This window comes from Arachis hypogaea, chromosome 16, assembly GCF_003086295.3.
Source record: "Arachis hypogaea cultivar Tifrunner chromosome 16, arahy.Tifrunner.gnm2.J5K5, whole genome shotgun sequence".
Lineage (NCBI taxonomy): Eukaryota > Viridiplantae > Streptophyta > Magnoliopsida > Fabales > Fabaceae > Arachis > Arachis hypogaea.
This window is the reverse complement of record NC_092051.1, coordinates 134505046-134523017: the sequence shown is the minus strand read 5'-3', so window position 1 is coordinate 134523017 and position 17972 is coordinate 134505046. Positions and strand designations below refer to the sequence as shown.

At 26.9% G+C, this 17972-nt stretch overlaps 1 non-coding gene across 1 annotated transcript; it reads left to right on the top strand.

The window, feature by feature from the left end:
• The first annotated feature begins 440 nt into the window (after positions 1 to 440).
• LOC112760623 (small nucleolar RNA R71) lies at positions 441 to 548 on the top strand. The gene has a single exon (XR_003181055.1). It is a non-coding gene; the product is annotated as a small nucleolar RNA R71 (small nucleolar RNA).
• Positions 549 to 17972: the final 17424 nt, after the last annotated feature.

Genomic DNA, 17972 nt, shown 5'->3' with positions numbered 1-17972 from the left:
AGATTTGGATGATTTCTCCATGAAGGATTATAGGTGTTTCCATAGGGTTCTCCCATGTAATTCACCTCTTCCATTGCTGGGTTCTCAGGATCATAAGCTTTTTCTTCAGAGGAAGCTTCCTTAGTACTGCCTGTTGCTGCTTGCATTTCAGACAGACTCTGAGAAATCATATTGACTTGTTGGGTCAATATTTTATTCTGAGCCAATATGACATTCGGAGTATCAATCTCAAGGACTCATTTCTTCTGAGTTGTCCCATTATTCACAGGATTCCTTTCAGAGGTGTACATGAATTGGTTATTTACAACCATTTCAATGAGTTCTTGAGCTTCTGCAGGCGTCTTCTTCAGATGAAGAGATCCTCCAGCAGAGCTATCCAATGACATCTTGGATAGTTCAGACAGACCATCATAGAAGATTCCTATGATGCTCCATTCTGAAAGCATGTCAGAAGGGCACCTTCTGATCAATTGCTTGTATCTCTCCCAAGCTTCATAGAGGGATTCATCTTCCTTCTGTCTGAAGGTTTGGACTTCCACTCTAAGCTTGCTCAATTTTTGAGGTGGAAAGAACTTTGCCAAGAAGGCATTGACTAGCTTTTCCCAAGAGTTCAGGCTTTCCTTAGGTTGTGAATCCAACCATGTCCTAGCTCTGTCTTTTACAGCAAAAGGAAAAAGCATAAGTCTGTAGACTTCAGGGTCAACCCCATTGGTCTTGACAGTGTCACAGATTTGCAAGAACTCAGCTAAGAACTGATGAGGATCTTCCAATGGAAGTCCATAAAACTTGTAATTCTGTTGCATTAGAGAAACTAATTGAGGCTTAAGCTCAAAGTTGTTTGCTCCAATGGCAGGGATAGAGATGCTTCTCCCATAGAAATCAGGAGTAGGTGCAGTGAAGTCACCAAGCACCTTCCTTGCATTGTTGGCATTGTTGTTGTTTTCGACTGCCATGGTTTCTTCTTCTTTGAAGAGTTCTGTTAGGCCCTCTAAAGAGAATTGTTCTTTAGCTTCTCTTAGCTTTCTCTTCAAGGTCCTTTCAGGTTCAGGATCAGCTTGAACAAGTATGCCTTTATCTTTATTCCTGCTCATATGAAAGAGAAGAGAACAAGAAAGTAGGAAATCCTCTATGTCACAGTATAGAGATTCCTTGAAGTGTCAGAGGAAAAGAAGATTAGAAAGAGGAGGTGGAGAAGAGGGAATTCGAACTTATCAAGAGGGACAGAGTTCGAATTGCACCTTGATGAGGAGTCTTAGTCCTTTAAATAGAAGGATGTGAAAAGAGGGGAAGAATTTTCGAAAATAAATTAAAAGATTTTAAAAAGAAATTTGAAAATTTGAAAATTTGATTGAGATTTTCGAAAACTAAGATTGGGAAAGAAATAAAGTTATTTTTGAAAAAGATTTTGAAATTAGAAAAAAAGATATGATTGAAAAAATTAATTTTGAAAAAGATGTGATTGAAAAGATATGTTTGAAAAGATATGATTGAAAATCAATTTAGAAAAAGAAAATTTTTAAAATTAAAGTTGATTACTTGACTATCAAGAAATTAAAAGATATGATTTTAAAATTTAAAGTTTGATCCTTTCTTAATAGGCAAGTAACAACTTGAAAATTTTGAAGTAAATCTTTAATTGAAGCAAGGATTTTTGAAAATAATAAAAATAAATATAAAATGGAAAGAAATTGATTTTGAAAGAGATATGATTGAAAAGATATGATTTAAAAAAGATTTGATTTTGAAAAATTATGAAAACTTGAAAAAAAATGTGAATTAAAAACAAAATATTCCCTCTAGTGTCATCCTAGCGTTAAACGCCCAGAATGGTGCCCATTCTGGCATTTAACGCCCAAATCTCTACCTTTTTGGGCGTTAAACGCCCAGCCAGGTACCCTGGCTGGTGTTTAAACGCCAGTTTTTCTTCTTCACTGGGCGTTTTGAACGCCCAGCTTTTTCTGTTTGATTCCTCTGCTGAATGTTCTGAATCTTCAATTCTCTGTATTATTGACTTGAAAAGATACAATTTTGAAAACATTTTTGAATTTTTAATGATGAGAAACAATAAGAATGCAACTAAGATAAAATAAACAATGCATGCAGGACACCAAACTTAGAAATTTTCATATAGGAGACACTAATTTGAGAATGCATATGAGAAACAATAAAACACACAAAACAAGAGAATTTAAAGATCAGAGCAATGAAATCATCAAGAACAACTTGAAGATCAATGAAGAACATAATGCATATTTTCAAAAAATGCAAGAAGAACAGAAACATGCAATTGACACCAAACTTAAAAATTGATACTAGACTCAAACAAGAAACATAAAATATTTTTTATTTTTATGGTTTTATAAATTTTTTTTTGTGATTTTCGAAACTTTAGTGGAAAAGAAAATAGAAGGGATTCAAAATTTTTAATAAGAATTCCAAGAATCATTGCAATGCTAGTCTAAGACTCCGGTCCAGGAATTAGACATGGCTTACTAGCCAGCCAAGCTTTCAATGAAAGCTCTGGTCCAAAACACTAGACATGGCCAATGGCCAGCCAAACTTTAGCAGATCATTGCTAACAACAGCAAAATTGATAGAAATCAACAATCTCTTGTGATGATAAGTTGAAACCTCGGTCCAAAAGATTAGACATGGCTTCTCAGCCAGCCAGACTTCAACAAGTCATCATGAAACTCTAGAATTCATTCTTAAAAATTCTAAAAAGCACCTAATCTAAGCAACAAGATGAACCATCAGTTGTCCAAACTCGAACAATCTCCGGCAACGGCGCCAAAAACTTGGTGCACGAAATTGTGATCATCAACAATGGCACCAAAGACTTGGTGCTCTCAAATGTGAATCACTCTTTGTCACAATTCCGCACAACTAACCAGCAAGTGCACTGGATCGCCCAAGTAATAAACCTTACGTGAGTAAGAGTCGATCCCACGAAGATTGTCGGCTTGAAGCAAGCTATGGTCATCTTGTAAATCTCAGTCAGGCAGATTCAAATGGTGATGGAGGATTGATAATTAAAAGATGAATAAAACATAAAATAAAGATAGAGATACTTATGTAATTCATTGGTGGATTTCAGATAAGCGTATGAAGATGCTTTGTTCCCCTTGAACCTCTGCTTTCCTATTGCCTTCTTCCAATCATTCATACTCTTTTCCATGGCAAGCTTTATGTTGGGCATCACCGTTGTCAATGGCTACATCCCGTCCTCTCAGTGAAAATGGTCCTGATGCTCTGTCACAACATCGGCTAATTAGCTGTCGGTTCTCGATCATGTCGGAATAGGATCCATTGATCCTTTTGCGTCTGTCACACGCCCCACAATTGCGAGTTTGAAGCTCGTCACAGTCATCCCTTCCCAGATCCTACTCGGAATACCACAGACAAGGTTTAGACTTTCCGGATCTCAGGAATGGCCGCCAATAATTCTAGCCTATACCACGAAGGTTCCAATCTTAGATTAGAAACCCAAGAGATACGCATTCAAGCCATTGCTAGTAGAACAGAGGTGGTTGTCAGTCACATGTTCATAGCTGAGAATGATGATGAGTGTCATGGATCATCACATTCATCAAGTTGAAGAACGAATGAATATCTTGGAGAAGAAATAGACTTGAGTTGAATAGAAAAACAATAGTACTTCGTATTAATTCATGAAGAACAGCAGAGCTCCACACCTTAATCTATGGTGTGTAGAAACTCCACCGTTGAAAATACATAAGAACAAGGTTCAGGCATGGCCGTGAGGCCAGCCCCCAAACGTGAAAAGAACTATGAAAAGTATATCAAGTGTGTCAAAGAGATGAAAATACAATAGCAAAAGGTCCTATTTATAGAAAACTAGTAGCCTAGGGTTACAGAAATTAGTAATTAATGCAGAAATCTTCTTCCGGACCCACTTGGTGTGTGCTTGGGCTGAGCATTGAAGCATTTTCGTGTAGAGACTTTTCTTGGAGTTAAACGCCAGCTTTTGTGCCAGTTTGGGCGTTTAACTCCAGCTTTTGTGCCAGTTTTGCAGTTAAACGCCAGAATTCTTGAGCTGACTTGGAACGCCTGTTTGGGCCATCAAATCTCGGGTAAAGTATGGACTATTATATTATGCTGGAAAGCCCAGGATGTCTACTTTCCAATGCAATTAAGAGCGCGCCAATTGGGCTTTTGTAGCTCCAGAAAATCCACATTGAGTGCAGGGAGGTCAGAATGCAACAGCATCTGCAGTCCTTTTTCAGCCTCTGAATAAGATTTTTGCTCAAGTCCCTCAATTTCAGCCAGAAAATACCTGAAATCATAGAAAAACACACAAACTCATAGTAAAGTCCAGAAGAGTGATTTTTATTTAAAAACTAATAAAAACATAATAAAAACTAACTAAAATATACTAAAAACATACTAAAAACAATGCCAAAAAGCGTATAAATTATCCGCTCATCAACAGCCTACTAGTGCATGTTAGTACCGGCATTCTCTGATGACTTTAGCAATGCTAATGCCTTATCATATATCTTCTATTCTCATGTTAATCATGTTACTAGTATCATCTATACTAGTAGCTCATATATTAATCTCTAGAAGTGTTGTTATTTGTGTTTTAATTCATCTAGTTTTAGTAATTATACATTTGGGATATTTTTCACTAACCTTCCTAACCAACTAATCATCATCAAGCACGTTTTTTTCCCACCCCACAAGACTGTTCATTCTTCGTTCATTTGGCCAAAAATAAGGAGAAAGAAAAAGAGAGAACTTCTATGACACTTTGATATTCAAAGATTGATTCCTTCCAAATTAAAACTCAAATTAAAATTCTAAATCGATTAAAGTGATATTCTTTTCTTTCTCTTCAAAACCATGTGATTTTTCTTAGAAAAAAATCAGGTGAGATGATTGCTCTCCCTCCTTCATCAATTCGATTTCAAGAAAACCTTGCTAAACTTGTGTTTTCTTGATGTTCTTCCATAAATCTCTTGTTTAGCTTGACTTGTGGGTCAAGAAACTTCAATTTCCATCAAGTTTAAAGTGAAGAATCCCTTCCTAACCTGCTGCTATGGTTCGGCCAGTTGATGTTCTTGAAGTTTAAAGTCTTTCTTGATTGGATTTAGGATGAAAAAGTGATCTAAGAGCACTTGGAGGAGTAACCGAATTTGGAGTTGCAAACTAAGATAGAGTTTGGTAAAATTAATCTTAATTAATTGTGTTTGAGTTGTGTGATTGTTGTAATCTTTTGGTTATGCTTGAAATTGATTGTTTATATGAGTGATTATTGGTGAAATTTTGGTAAAAATTTAATGATATTCAAGCTATGAATGTTCTTCTTGGGTGCAGCTGGAAAAACGAACCCTAACCTTTAAATTGAGAATGAATTAGTGGCTGCTAATTTATTTTGAATCATGGTAAAAATCAGTTACCAAAAAATTAAAAAACGTGTCAGAATTGAAAAAGAATTTAAAGAATTTACGATAAACACTTTGAATATTGTCAAGAACACTCAAGAACAACTCTTTGATTCATTTTAGGGTCAAAGTGAAAATATTATTATGTTTTGGGGAGAAAGTATAAATACTAAAAATTATGGAGTTAAAGTATAAATATCAAAAGTTAAGGGGGTCAAAATATAATTTTTATAAAATATTGGGAATCAAAATATAATTTTCAAAAATTATGAATAAAATATTATTAAAAATATTTAATAATAAAATAATGACAAAAAGGTAATTTTTTCTAAAAGTCTTAAGAAGACAATTTTAAGCTCAGAATTCTATAATTACCTTCATAAAATATCTAGGGACTGATAAGAACATGTTAGTAAAGAGAAGATAAAATAAAGATAAAATGTTGAAGAAAAAATGAAAACTGAAGAAAAAGAAAGTAAAACTTTAAAAGTAAAGATAAATATCGTTTAGAGAAGCGAACTAGAGGCAACATAGTTAGTACTCAACATTGTATTTAGGGTTAGGTAAACTATGAAAAATTAAACTAGTTCAGTATAGACTTAATGAACCTATGCTTGGAACATGTTGATTATTGATACCGAAATTGAAACAGTTTGCAAAGTAAAAGTTAAAGAGATAAAGAAAGTAAGAATAAAATATCTTATAGTAAAAGAAAACTGAATGGTTAAGAGGCTGCCTGGCAAGGACGAGGGTTCCGTCCCGCTTGCTCAGTGCACGGACTAAATGATCATTGATCTCGGAAAAACTTACGGACTATTGATTATTTAAATATGGGGAGTACCCACAGACTGAATGATTATGGATCTCAGGAAAACCTATGGAATGATTAAGAAATGATCTCGGGGACGCCCACAGATTGAAGATCGCTGGTTCCCGTTGTACGTATATTTTGACATCAAACTTTGTGACGATTGCCTGTTGTCATGGACTGGTAGTATTTTAGCCACATTGACATATATACACGGACTAATGCAATTGGGAAACCATATCTGGGACTTGTGCCTAGGAAACGTCGGGTTGCTGGTAATTAACTGACGCATGAGCTCATGGCATGCATAAGACAGACATGCATCATACTTGGTTGCGCATCTTTTTCTATTATATTTATTGTATGAATGTATGCTTTCTCTATTGTATGTTCTCTGTGTTTGTGATCTATTTCTTGTCTTATTCTGTTTTCTCTATTTTCTCTGCTTTCTCTATTTTCTTTGTTTACTGTAAGAATATACATTCAAAATATTTTACTATCTGACACAACAACAGAAGCGATTAACATGACTAATTAGCCCGACTTTACTAAGAACTTCCCAGTTCTTACCCATTTTCTCCCCCTTCAGATGGAAGTAGGAGTACCCTTCCATAATCTGTTGATGATCGTTCTGCAAAGAAAATTCTACTCTAGGTAGTATTTTGGGTCTAGGGTGAATTCTGTTTTCTGTTTATATGTAAATACTGTAAGACCAGTTGACGTTTGTACCCCATTTGAATACGAACTTTAACTTAAATCCTTTGTACGAGGCTTCTGTTATGAGGGTACTTGATGAAATACCAATGAGACGCCCTATGATAACATATGATCATGTAGAGGAGTAGTAGATGATGTTTCACCTTTTGATGACGTTCAACCTTACCCGAATTTTGAAGACCTAGAACGTACTTTTCCTCACTTTTGTAGTTTATAGGGATTAGGTAAGTATAGAGTCAAGATTAGCCTAGGCGCTAGCTTAGGAACTTCTTGAACAGGTCAGAGCCAGGGATGTTGTGTATGTGTGTGTATATATATATAATTACTATCTAGTTGTTTCAAGGGATGTTCTAATTAACTAAGATATATACTCTAATAAAGGGTAGATAACTGAATATTGTTAACTGCTTGAGATATATATATAAGTGTGATTGTTTATAACGATTGTATCTATTATTATTTGTTAAATGATTATGAATAATTCCGTTTATTAATCCAAACGTTTTCAAAAAAAAAAAGTATCTCGCAAAATAACTATGCTTTTAACAACGAATTAGACTCATATAATAAATAATAGATAATAATTAGAAAGACAAGTTGGTAGCAGTCAATTTTTGGTATGATCTAAACATACTGAAAATTGGATCGTCACACAAATAATATTTTTAATATTAAAAATCATTGATAAATTGAAAATATCAAATCATCAATAATATAATTAACAGAAAATTTCACTCCCATCCCTGAGAAATACCAAAATGTCACTCCTCTCCCCTCTATTTGTAAAATGTACATTTTCCTCTCTTATAACTTTTAAAAAACGTTCTTTTTAATCCATTTAAATTTTTTTTTATTAACTAATGTTAACTTTATTCATTTTTCAAGAAAAAATAAATTATTTTTTACAAAAATATCCTTTAACAAAAATTTATTTTTTTGTCATTGAATTTTGCTTACTAAAATATCCTTTAATAAATTATTTTTTATTGATTATATTGTATTTTTATCAAAATATTTTTAAAAAAATTTAATAATTAAATTATTTTTTTCTAAGATACCCTTCAATAATTTTTTAATTATCAAATTGTGATTTTATCAATTTTATTAACAATTATAGTTATATTTTACTATTAATTTTCTGATATCAATATATATTATTTTAATATTAAATAAAAAAATCTTGGTAAGATTTTTTTGATATCAATATATATTAATTGTTATACATATTAACAGTGGTAAGATTTTTTTATTTAACGTTAAAATAATATATATTGATATAAAAAAATTAATAGTAAAATATAAAAATAATTGTTAACGAAATTTTGGTAAAATCACAATTTAATAATTAAAAAATTATTGAAGGATATCTTAGAAAAAAATAATTTAATTATTTAAAAAAATATTTTCGTAAAATATAATTTAATTAATAAAAAATAATCTATTAAAGAGTATTTTGGTAAGTAAAATTTAATGACAAAAAAATAAAATTTTTGTTAAAGGGTATTTTTGTAAAAAAATAATTTATTTTTTCTTGAAAAATGGATAAAGTTAGTATTAAGTAACACAAAAAATTTAAAACGAATCAAAAATAAAATTTTTTAAAAGTTATAAGGGAAGAGAATGTACATTTTACAAATAGAAAGGAGGGGAGTAAAAATTTTCTTATAATTAATCTATTAATATTATGTGTGCGTATTAGAAACCATTGATGAAATTCGATTATATGCATAGTAATAATTAATAAATACAGAGTGATAACTTATGATGAACTTCAAGAATTATTTGTATATATAGTGATATAAAGTGATTTAGATTGAAATATCTATAAATTTATATATGTAAACAGTATAGTATTATAAAAAAATTGACAAACTTTTATATAATATGTCTAATAATTCATTTATGTATCAAGTAGTAATATATTATTACAGATGTTTCGAGGTAAAATCTGAAATTAAGGTAGATATGAGTTCAGACGTGAGATCTAAATTTCTTTAGATAAAGGTTTTGACTTATTTATTAAAATAGTGGGTTGTCCAACGTTCTTGCCTAGACGATGGTGGGAATATGTATAAAGAATTTCAATACTTAAGTTAATAAGAGTTTAAAATAGACTTATGTAAATTAAAATTGGAAAATACATAAGTTTAATGGATCATATATAGAAATAAAAGATAACTTGGCCATCACTCTTGAAGAGCTCTACTTATAGTAGTAGGTACTTTTTTTTTTCAATGTCTAAAAAATTATCCCACGTTATAGTAGTAGATGAGCTATAGATAAGTATCTAAAATAGTGTTTGACAAGGTTTTACTTGCCACTAGCATGAGGACCGTGCAATCAATGTTTTCTCAAAATTTTCAAATAAAAAATATTAGAATATAACCAAAATATTTTGAATAAAAATACATATGTTATATTAATATTTAAATAACCAAAAAATTATTACTATGTTAAAATAGAATCATAGGATATAACAATCATTCATAACATTTAAATAACCAAAAAATTATTACTATGTTAAAATAGAATCATAGGATATAACAATCATTCAGCATGTTAATTAATTATAACTTAAAGAAACACCATACTAATTTGATTGTTAATACAAACGAAGAAAAAAGATAATAAATACTTCACATTTTTTACAACAACTATTCATATCATAAAGTAAAAAGTACCTAGATTAACTAACAATTTCACATATTATACATATTTTAAGTCTTAGAGTATGAAGAAGTCTAGGTTTCAAAGTGGGTTAAGTACGATTTTGGTCTCTAAGGTATAAGTTGAAATTTTTTTCATTCTGAACCTTTTTTTTGCATACAAAATCATCCTTAATCATCCTTAAGGTTTAACTTGGTTCTAAAATTGTCTTTACCTTAGGGACCAAAATCGTACGGAGGTGGCAGTGAAAGCAAAGGCAGCGGTGGATCGTGAACAACTTCTTCTTCTTCTTTCCTTCCCCTTCACAGGCAGAAACACTATTTTTCTCTTATTTTTTCATTTTTTTAATAATTTTTTGTTATGGGTAATTTGGTCCAAAATTTTAATATTTAAGTAAAAATGTCGATTTTAAAACTTATTTTAAACCTTAGGGATGATTTTGTATGCAAAAAAAGGTTGGGGACGAAAAAATTTTTGACCCATACCTTAGGGATCAAAATCGTACTTAACCTTCCAAAATGTAATATCAATTCCAAAGGTAATACCACAAAGTTTCAAACCACCTAAATCATTACCTTCTAGTTACATAAACTCGAATTAAATGATCTTCTTCAGAAAACATTCTTAAAAACACAAAAATATGTGGTTTTAAGTTTATGCATTTTCACAAAATCTTTTCACTTAGGACCAATTTTGTATTTCCATTCTCTATTTTTATTTTTCAGTAAATTCATTCTAAAACTTTTAGTATTCTTTGAGAGTTCAACAACTAACTTTCAGTGTTCTAATCCTCCAATATAAAGTAGTAACTTAACAAAGTGATACGGAATATACTGTGTAAAAAAATAATAATTAATCTATAAAAAATAAAGTAACAAATAATTATGAAATTACAATTATAAAAACTTACAAATTAATCAGCTTTAATGTCATTTAATTAAGATCTTGTAGTGATGTAGAATAACATATCTGATTAACAATTATTGTTGATGTGTTTTTCACGATCTTTTCATTTGTATTGTTCTTTCTATAATCTCTAGAAATCAAATTAAAAATTGAATATTCAACAAAAGAACATAATGTGCATAAATTCTCAGAAAAAAACATATATAAAATAAATATAAAACCAATAATCAATTAATCAATAATCAATAACAAACAAAAAACTTTGTTAGAGTGAAAAAAAAACTAACATTTAACATACTTATTGTTATATATAGTTATGTAATAAAATTATATATTAGGACAAAATTAACACTCTTTTTTGTTGATCTAAGTATGTTTTAAACTATCTTCTTATCACCAGAACTATAAATACAATTAATAAAAAAAATATAAAAAATAAAAAATTAGAAAAAAAAAAGATATATATAGTATTTGTGGGTGTAGTTCTCAACATTTCCTAGGAAATATCACAAATAGCAATAAGTACAACACACTAAATACTATATGTAACATTTACTTCAGAAATAGATGAAAAAAAAAATATCCCAACTACCTAAATCTTGAAATTTTTGTCTTTATTTTTTTTTTAAATATTTCTTTCTATATAATCTTGCAAGCACATAATTGAGACATTTAAACTTGATTTATGTCACAAAAATGATTCAATCTAAATTCACTACTATGCAACAAACAATCTTCAACGTGATATCTCATTTATTTTTTCTATAAAGGAATACCAATTAATCACTTCAACTATCAAAACTATATATATAAGTATATGTATATGAATTAAAGCTATAATAGGGATGAGACTAAAATCTAGTACCAAAATGTCTAATATCTATCTGAATCTAGTCTAACAAATAGGTAGGAAAAAGCAACCTAACCCACCATAAATAGTATGTAAGCTATGCCTAATAACACAAAATAACTAATAGATAGGTATTTAAAAGAACAATATATAACTTACCATTGCTTTTTTTTTTTTTTTTTTGACGGGTTATAACTTACCATTGCTTATTTCATACGGTAATGTCGCATCTTTTACCATTTATTATTATTACTAGTGTATGTTCTCGTGTCCTACACGGGATAATACATAAAATTATATAAAAAAAATTTATTAAAATTTAAATGAAAAATATCTATAATAATTATTATTATAAATATTTTACAACTTAAAAATATTAAAAATAATTAATATTTATTTTAATTAATTTGGATTGGTTGAATGGTCATCTCATTTGTTTGTTTAAGTAAGTATTTAGAGTTTGAATTTCGTCTTGTGTGTATAACAATCCATTAGTTAGCGACAGACCTTAATAAATAGAGTATCAATATGTAGTGAATTAGTCATCGACTTGTCGAGTTAGGAAATCCGTAGAAAAAAAATTGTATTTGTCTTTAAAATAGATTAATTTTTCATTAATAGCAATACTCATGGACTTTTGTCTTTGTTGAAATTTACTTGAGACAATTTTATTTGTTGGTATCATATTCATTCTTGAAGTCAAAACAATATGATCAACCATGTTACTTGTTAAAACTTCACATTTTATGAAATGATTTCTAAATTTTCAAATTCATAAACTTATGTCATTACAAAAAGTTATTAGATCGATTAATATTTCTTGGTAATATAGTGTATCGAAACACCATCGTTGAGTATTAGTTAGTGTGAAGAGAAACCAATAACAACTTTTATTATTTAATATATAATTTATTCTATTGAAAAATAAATTAATATTTTCTAAACTTGTAAATATATTTCTTCTAATTTCTTACACTATTTTATTTGACAATATTTACCATTAAAAAATAGCAAATGACCATACTATTTTACAACATATATGATGTATAAAATAATTTCTTATCTTGAAATTAATTCTGGTTAGTGAGATAGAATTTAAAATATTTTTTTATTTTCTTACTCAAATTTAAATTTAAATTTAAAATTGATTAACAACTCATTTTTTTAATTTCAATAAAAAATAAATTGATTCGATACAAAATATTCAGCATTTAATAATTTCAATCATTTAAATTTTAATTACCAAAAATTGGATTAAAAATTAATTATAAACTTAGTAATCATATATATATATATTAGTATGTAAATAATAATATCCAATATATTAATTATTTAATTTTTTGACAGAATTAATGTATAATCTATTGATGATTAATTTATTATCCAAAAATTTTTTCATAAACTTTATAATATGTGTAAATAGTAATCTTATTTTTTTATTATTATTTAAAAAATTCTTCATAATTTTTTAATTATGTAATTAACTTAATTAATAATCTTTATTATTGCTTTTATACTAAAAAAATATCAATTTATACTATTTACATATTTTTTACTATTAATAAATAAATAAAAAAGAGATAATTAATTTTTTTAATTTGAATTAAAAAATGTCTTGTAAATATTAAGTGTTATAATATTAAATAGTATAGTATTTGCTATAACAATGACTCAAAATATTAATCTAAAATATATTTGGGCCTATTAAGACCTCAATGCAAGCAAGATCAACTAAAATCCATTGTTAGGGTCTCAAATCCGACTTACGTTCATTACATTAAATGCCCAATGCAGATAAAGTCCACGTGTCCCTTCTTAAATCGGCTCAGATTGGATCCCGTTGCTAGTTAGATATGGTAATGAGTACTCAGGAGAGCGTGAGAAGCCCCTTCCCATCCCTCACTCCTATTTTAAAAAAAATTCTCACATTCCTTCTCTGTCATTGTAAGTTCCTGTTTAATTATCCCTTAGGGAACGCAGATCTCCTCGAGTATCTACAAATATTCTTTGAAAACTTTTGAAAAAAATTAATACAAAAAGACATAATATAATAATCATAAAATAATCAATTCAATATAATTCAATACAATTTATAACATATTCGTTATAAAAGATAATATTTTAAAAGGAGAAAACATAAAAACATATTCCAACATAATAACATAACATAATTTTTTGGGACAATACTAAGCGACGTAGTGACAGACTTGAGAGGCAGAAAAAGTGAGTTAGAGAAAGAGAGGATTGAGGCTGAGAATGAGTCTGGAAGAAAAAGGAAGAATTTGAATTGGAGGCAGAAATTAGGGTTACTAAATTTAAGAAATGGATTTATGTATATATAAATTAGGATAAATTAATAATTTTATATTCTCGTATATTTAATAGGTTATATGCGGCGCGTACTTATGTTCATGTCCCATTAGGGGTGACAAACAGAAAAGCCCGCCATCTGGTGGGCTGGCCTGCCTCGCCCCGCCTAGTAAGGCAGTCCTGAATTTTTCCCCCGCCTCACCTAATGGTACGCTAGCGAGTTGGCGGGTTATCCTTTTTTTTATAAACCATTAAATATTAAACAATATATATAATTTTACAACAATTTCAGTAAATTTATAATTTCTAAGAATATAAAAAATATAATTTTTAAATTCACACACATTAAAGTCTTTATAATTATAAATATGTAATAAATATAATTATAAACCAAATTTATTGAAACAAAATAATAAAATCAACATTGTCCAAAACAAAATAAATATTGTCTAAAATATATAATTAAACATCTTTAAGTTTATAATCAATCAAACATAAAACATAATCCAAAATATAATAGAAAAAATTATATATAATAGAGTAAAATTATATTAATATTTTTATATATTATATATAAATTATAATTCAAATGGTAACTCTGTATTTTTATCTATGTTTGCACTTTTATATCAGTTTTTTTCACAACTTTAAAGAGAAAAAATTTACATGAACTCCACGTACACTTTTATGTTTTCCATTCAATTTATTTGTTGATCCAAACAATGAAAAAATGATTTTTTTCGTCCATTTTCTTCTCAAACATTTTATCTTCCCACAAATTCTTCTAATCGAAACAATGCATAAATAAGTCACATTTTTCATATAACAATAACTTATATTTCACTTGTAAAAACATACGCTAATTAAAAAATTCTATGTAAATTCTATAATTTTACTTGTAATTTCACGTGTATATAAAATATTTTTATTATAAAAAATAAAAATTACGATAAATATCTCATATATGTTAATAAATTATATACAAATATTTTTTGAAGCATATCACTTTTATTATATGAAAATAACTTAAATACCTTTAAATGTGATTATGATAATTCATTAAGTATTATATTTTTTTACTAATTTATATTTAATAATTTATCTCTAAATTTTAATTATAATAAAAATGTAAGATATGATGCCAAAAAAAAGCTAAAGCAATATAAATTTTTTACTAACAAAAAAATATATTTTATTTTTTATTTTTTAGACACGTCTCTAATTTTTTAAGTTATACATTTTAATTTATATAAATTAATGACAATTAAATGTACAAAAAAATTAATTAATAAAGAAATAAAATTTAAGATAAATATGTCCAAACAAATTGAAATAAAATAAAGATTTTTAATTATGATCATTAATTATAATCACATATATTTACTTCAAAATTTATACTTCGAAAATTCAGCATATTAATATTTTGTATTTTTATGTCTCAATTTTAGACTATCACAAATATTAGTTACTCTCCAATAATAACAATATTTTAAAAAAATAAACATAATTAAATGATCTTAAAATTATATAATAATTTTTAAAATAACAAAATAATTATACAATTACCTAAAATATAATATTTGTATAATAACTGAAATTTAATTGTCAATATGAAAGTAACATATAATATCATTTCGTAATCAAATAAGTGTTTAATCAGAGAATTGAATATTTATATAATAATATGACAAAATAAATTAAAGTTTGAGTTTAACCATAGCAAGCGCTCAAGTTTAAATTTTGATAAATTAATTTATTTTTGTTAAAGTGAATTACGCAATAAAAAAATTCATAAAAAATTTATATATTAAAGTAGAAAACAATTTATTTATAAATACAAAATTAAAAAAATTATTCTTAAAAGTCGAATATGCAGGTAAAAAATAAATTATAACTTGCAAAAATTATCTCTAGAATTTATTATAATAAATAATAAAATTGTAAAAATTATGTATCTATATAAATTAAATTATATTAAATTATAAGATATCTAGAAATTAATCAACCTAATTAATTAGTTTGTAACTGATTTAATTTAATAATTTAAAAAAAATTAAATAACCCTTTTTAGAAATATACCAATCTAAATAATATATATTGAAGATAAGAAATATATAACTAAATTATATAATACAACATTCTATTCCTAAATATTTGTTTTATAGCAGATCTGATACCAAAATATTAATCATCATCTGTGGTATAATCTAATTTCACAATTATTTAAACGTTGTTTTTATGAAAAAATCGCATTATTTATTTTGAAAAAAATATTTGCTCACTATTATAATTTAAATAGAATATAAAATAGATATTAAACCAATTTCTTTTAATAATTACTCAATTACAAATATCCATCAAGGACATGAGAATTAAGAACATATAAAGTAAATATAATACCTACAACTTTTACACTACTACGATAAAATAATTATCATAAGTCTTTTTAGCATAAATTAAATAGAACAACATATAATAATAAAGAAACAATCAAATCCAAAAAAGTTATAGAACACCTATCATACACTACTATTGTTAGTATTGAGAAAGTTTTAACTATTTATTCTTTTATTAGCTGTCTTTTTATCTACTTTGCACTTTATCTACGAATATGTTAAGAACTAAACCTATACTTCAATCTTTCAAAATCCCATATATTCTTGCCAAACACAATATTATTATGTCTTTTTTCTTTATAGAAACCATTGAATGAAAGAATCGTTGGTAAAAAGATAAGGTTTTCTTATAATATATATGACTTTTTATGATAATAAAATAAAAATGAAAAGCATGAAATAATATTGTGTATATTATTTAAGTTAATTTTAATCTTTTTTAATAACCAGATTTGTCATAACGTAATTGATAAACAATGACAGTTAATACGGATTGGATATGTTTTGAGTATGCTATACATTTTATAATTTTGTATAAAACAATATTAGTTTTAATTTATATATTTATTATTGGGTTTAAAAATAAAAAGTATTTGTATTGTTAGCATTTTTTAAACCTTCCTCAACTCTTACTGTGATTGGGCCTAAAAGATCACCTACCTCATTGAAAATAAATGTAATCCAATCAATTTTCATCTGATAGTGCTATACATTCGCATAATCATAGGTGAATTAACTTTAGTGAGATAACAATATGGTATTTAGTTACTACATAAGTATTTTTATATATAGATCAATCAATTATGTATAGTTTCTGATGAAAATAATACAACATGGATATTGTTTGTTAGGTAAAAGATAACAGATTGACAAAGAAAATTAATTACAATGGGTATATTCATTTTAAAAAATATTTTTCTATGTAATACTATAAAAAATATCATGGTCACCCTGAATTATTAGAGGTTCAACTTCCATCGACAGCAGTAGAATGCCTAAGTTGAAACATTTTCAGACTATAATATTTATCAAACAAATAATTAATGAAACACTCATCCATACCTTCTCATTTTGAGTACATTAAAAAAAGTTGAAATAGCAAAAGCGATAAAAATAATGATTTTTATAATTTTGTGTGGTTATCTATATATAGAAGACCAAAAGACCATGATTATCTAACAAAATTAATTTTATTTGTTGCATTCAATTTGAATAATTAAAAAATGATCTTATTTTAATTTAGTCCTTAATTCACATGATTTAAATTTAGCTTAATAAATATGATTTGATTTAATTATTAGTGAAAAATATCTCAAGAACTTATTTTATTCATAAATTTATTATTTTAATAATTAATTAATTAATTAATCTAATCTAATTAATTAATACAGATAATTAGTATAATTAATTTTATTTAATAAATTAAAAAATAAATTAAAAAAATACTAATAGAATATTAAAAGAAATAAATTAAAAAATACTACCAAATTAAATTGATATAAATTATAATAAATTATGTGATATTTAAATATCTAATCAAATTAATTAGTTGATATAGTTAATTTATCATAATAAATTATATTTAATGAGTTAAAAGAAACAAATTGTTAAACACTCTTATAAACATGTCATGTCAACTCCATCATTAAGCGCAAAAACCTGATTTTTATATAATAGAATAGATAATAAATAGAATATTTGAGAATATGATATGTGACCTATTTTAATTATGAAATTGGTATTATATGATAGATTTTTTCTGAATTCTTATTACTTGTTCGTTGCTAATTTTTACGTAATTACTTAATAATTTTCGCTTATAAAACTATCAACTACCTAATATTATGATTTAATTAATAAAAATGATGACATTAATATTTTTTCATAAGTCTTGTTATTATTTATAGTTA